Genomic DNA, 5,000 nt, shown 5'->3' on the forward strand with positions numbered 1-5,000 from the left:
TACACAAGGGACAAATGAGATCATATTACATTAAATTTACAATAAATTTACGTTGACGTTGCAGACAGAGATCAGAAATTCCAAATCTGAACATTGTCATAATATACTTTGAATGTCTATCCATCTTCATTGATAGATAAATTGGAACTGAATGCATAGAGATGAACTGAGAGAGAGAGAGAGAGAGAGAGAGAGAGAGAGAGAGACAGAGAGAGAGAGAGAGAGAGAGAGAGAGAGAGAGAGAACGAACGGAATTTTATTTTACGAGGGTAAAGGAGTAAGCACAAAGTACTTGTTTACATCCGGCCCTCTGGGCAAGAATAAAAATTGAAAAAATAAAATTAATTAATTAATTTTAAAAAAGCGAGAGTCAGTTCACAACACCAACGTCAAACTTACACAAGCATGTGCAAACATAAACATAGAACTTATGCACAATACAATATCGCGATAGATGAATAACAACGAGCACAAGAGAGACTGACAGACAGACAGACAGAAACAGAAGCAGCGAGAGAGACAGAGTGACAAAGACACAGACAGACAGATCATGTCAGGAAGCGAGTGAGGAAGGGGAAAGCAGTCCAAGCCACGTCTCATGATCGACGCAGGATCAGCGCGGTGCACTAACCGGAAATCATCGCGGGCAGTAACCGTTCAGTCAATATGGTGACAGGCTTTTGCACTTCTGTCCTTCGTCAATCTCTCTCTCTCTCTCTCTCTCTCTCTCTCTCTCTCTCTCTCCATCTCTCTCTCTCTCTGTCTCTCTCACATTCCACTTTTGTGTGTTGTGGCCTAAGGCCGATGTGCATTAAACCAGTTCGGAATTCTCTCTGTCTCTCTCTCTCTGTCTCTCTCACATTCCACTTTTGTGTATTGTGGCCTAAGGCTGATGTGCATTAAACCAGTTCGGAATTCTCTCTCTCTCTCTCTCTCTCTCTCTCTCTCTCTCTCTCTCTCTCTCTCTCTCTCTCTCTCTCTCTCTCTCTCTCTCTCTCAATTTGCACAGGTATCGCTATAAAAAAAATGTTAATCCTTCAATGAAGCTGTGCCTTTTGTGCAAAGAGTCAACTGAGGATGAAGTTCATTTTGTTCTGAAGTGTCCTGTATGGCATAATATTCGTGTCAAATTTATTTCAAAGAAATATCACGAACGCCCTTGTTTGCTGGAGGCCAAGCGGGAGAGAAGGAGAGCTGAGAGGCACTGGCGTGCCACTAGTCTGACCGTCAGTAGGGACATTTTTTCAGACAGCCAGGAATAGTGTAACAAACATTGTTGACAGGGCAAAGTCAAAGTTCTACTCTTCTAAAATCCTTGCATGCACCACAGCCAAACAGCTTTTCAACGCTACGAACAATCTACTAGGTAAAATGAAAAACACTCCTCTCCCTACAACATTTTCGGTGCAGGAACTCCCTCCAAAGTTTTCTGACTTCTTCACCGGCAAAATATCATGCATTCGTGAGAAGCTTGACTCTGTTGTGTCTCCTTCTTCACCCGTTAAAGAACGCGTGTATAGTAGTCCTGTTTTACATTGTTTCCAACCGGTTACTGAAGATTTTGTGAAGAAAGTGTGTCTGAGCGCTTGTCCGAAATCCTGTGAGCCTGACCCTGTCCCGTCTTCTTTGTTGGTTGAATGTATTGATGTTCTACTGCCACATATTACTTATGTCATCAATTCTTCCTTACTGTCTGATTGTTTCCCTGAAAGCTTCAAATCTGCTGTTGTACGTCCACTCATCAAGAAACCATCTTTGGATCATAATTGTTTGAGAAATTATTGACCTGTCTCTAATCTGTCATTTTTTATTAAAACTGCTAGAAAAGATCATATTGTCTCAGCTCTTAGCTCATCTGGAACAAAATGGTTTACTTAATTCCCACCAGTCAGCTTACAGACGTGGTCATAGTTGCGAAACGGCCCTTCTTAGAATAGTGAATGATTTGCTTTCGGGATTTGATGAAGATAACATTCTGTTCTCGCTCTCTTAGATTTGTCAGCAGCTTTTGACACTATCGACCACTCTATCCTCTTGAACAGATTTAAAACTTCCTTTGGTATTCGTGACACTGCACTATCATGGATCAAGTCTTGCATGTCAGATCGCACACAGAAAGTGTGTGTAAATGGTAGATACTCTAGAGTATCTGCCTTGAAATATGGTGTCCCACAGGGGTCCGTCCTAGGTCATGTTCTTTTCGTGCTGTAAGCGGCTCCTGTGTCGGATGTCATCAGTCATCATGCGATGTCGCATGAGAGCTTTGCTGATGACACACAACTTTATCAGTTTGCTCCCATAGCTGAATTTGATGCACTGGTGACTCAAACACAGGAGTGCATTGCTGGCCTAAGGGATTGGATGACTCTCAACAAGCTGCAACTAAATGATGATAAGACTGAATTTATGATAACCTGTCCAAAGAAGTTTCGTCAACATCCTTCCTTTCCTGACTCTGATCAATAGCACACCTGTTTCACTTTCTTCTTCCGTTCGCAGTCTTGGTGTAATCCTAGGCCAGTCTCTTTCTTCCAACAGCACATTTCGAATATCTGTAAAGTTGCCTATTTGTAACTGCGTAGAATCAGCTCTATCCGCCACTATCTCTCAACCGATGCAATCAAGACACTTGTATGATCTTTGGTTCTATCAAGATTGGATTACTGCAACTCGATTTTGGCCGGCCTTCCCAAATATCTGTCAGACAGACTCCAACGAATTCAGAATAACGCTGCCAGACTCATTTGCAGAGCTTCTAAATTTGACCATGTTTCTCCTCTCTTTCAGTCTCTCCACTGGTTGCCTGTTTCTGATCGAATAGACTATAAGCTATCCACTCTGACCTTTTCTGCAGTCAACGGATCTGGCCCCAAGTATCTTTCTGAACTCATCCATATCTATACCCCGTCTCGCCAGCTCCGTTCTTCCTCTGATACTCGACTTCTCAGGTACCTCACGTCAGAAGTAAGACCTATGGACACAGATCGTTTTCTTTTCAATCGCCAAAGACGTGGAACAAGCTCCCTGATAATCTCCGTCATTCTGATTCCCTCGCATCTTTTAAATCTCGTCTCAAAACTCACCTTTTCCCTCAGCAATAAGTTCAATTGTGGCAGGTCCACTTCCTTTGCGTTAGCTGTGCTTGACTATGTGTGTATACATATGTATGTGTACATAACTACATGCATGTCTATGAATGTGTATTATGTGTACGTGTGTTTATGTAAGTTTGTGCCTGCCTATGTGTGCGTATGTGTTAGGGTAGCTGTTAGATACACATGTATGTTAAAATGTATGTATGCAGTGTGTGTGTGTGTGTGTGTGTGTGTGTGTGTGTGTAGTCACATTTTGGTGTGTATATGTAACATAGATGTAATGTTTTATGTTAACAAAAGCGTTTTTGTAAAGCACCTAGCAGATTTCTGGATAGTGTGCTATATAAGTATCCATTATTATTATGTACCTATATAAAACTTTTAAGTTATGAGAAATAGCATTGTCCTAATTTCTATAGTTTAATTGTGTAAACAGTTGAATGCTTATTGCCAGTTACGGTAATGTCTACATATCCTGTTATCGCCTCTCATTCATATGGGTTTATGACCTTAATGAATAAATCATCTACTTCTTCGTCTGCGTCTCGTCTCTATGTACACACACACACACACACACACACACACACACACACACACACACACACAGAGATATATATATATATATATATATATATATATATATGTGTGTGTGTGTGTGTGTGTGTGTGTGTGTGTGTGTGTGTGTGTGTAAATATATATATATATATATATATATATAGAGAGAGAGAGAGAGAGAGAGAGAGAGAGAGAGAGAGCGTGTTGAAGATGGGTTCCTTTTTTTAATGTTTCATGTGCAACGATTTAAGAACTAAGTTTTTGAATGTTTCTGTCCATATGTAGTAGCACTGTCCGAGCGACCCAAAGGAACTAACAGAACTCACAGATTCAATGTGTCCAGATACGGTTTTCATGCTATCAACAGAAGGAGAAAAAAATGAAAATTTAAAATGTCAGTAATTATGCTATCATACGGTTGGCTATTATGATTTTTTTCGCTTCACTTAAACTGTGGTTGGATGTTTCCTTGCTCATGGTAAAAGACATCGTACTATGATAATATTACCATTAGTATTATTTGCCATTTGACAGCTTACGTACATCTCATTGTTTTACGTATTGTCCAGTGTACAACTGTTTATGTCAACACCTAAAATTTTTTTTTTAACTCACTCAGTACGGCCAGTCCTCTCTTCTCCTCTACACAGACCCCTCGGATGTCCAGTGGGTGTCTGAATGACCCAGCCTTTAGCTTCCGTCGTCAGAATTGTGGTATTCTTTGTCAACATTCACCTCTTCAGTATAAGAGCTTTCCACTTGTAATATTTTGATGATGGTAATTGGGGTGAAACGCTGTTAACGTCGTCTTTTCGCCGTTCGTATGGAGAGAGTTAATCAAGGTGCGCGTGACGAACTTTTGTTTCGACCCTTACCGATCCCAGTCTTTTTTGTATTGTCGCCCATGGACAAAAAAAATATTTCTGAGTTCTGTCCTGATCTCTTTCGCTCCCTCTCTCTCTCTTCCGCTCGCTCGCTCGCTCGTTTGCTTGCTTGCTCGGTCGCTCGGCAGGGCAGCCAAATGGCCCAGAAACGACAGTCAGTGGACCTGGCAAGCAGGTCTCTGCACTCGTCAGTGCCACCATTGTATCGGAACAGGAAAGATTACCAGACCACCAAGCTCAGTCCTTTCGGCTGCAAGAATTCTGCCAGGTTCACGTACTGAATAATGATTTTGATGATGATGATGATGATGATGATGATGATAATGATAACATTAACGATAATAATAATGATGATGATGATACTAATACTAATAATACTACAACCAATAATGATGATAATAATAAGAAGAATAAGAAGAAGAATGATTTTTTTTCTAAATAATGATATAGTGATGATGATGATGAG

General features: G+C 40.7%; 1 protein-coding gene across 2 annotated transcripts in view; it reads left to right on the forward strand.

The window, feature by feature from the left end:
* The window catches only part of LOC143297090 (uncharacterized), a 70,482-nt gene that overhangs the window by 2,718 nt on the left and 62,764 nt on the right, over nt 1-5,000 (forward strand). The window lies entirely within an intron of this gene.

The sequence above is a fragment of the Babylonia areolata genome, chromosome 2, assembly GCF_041734735.1.
Source record: "Babylonia areolata isolate BAREFJ2019XMU chromosome 2, ASM4173473v1, whole genome shotgun sequence".
NCBI lineage: Eukaryota > Metazoa > Mollusca > Gastropoda > Neogastropoda > Buccinidae > Babylonia > Babylonia areolata.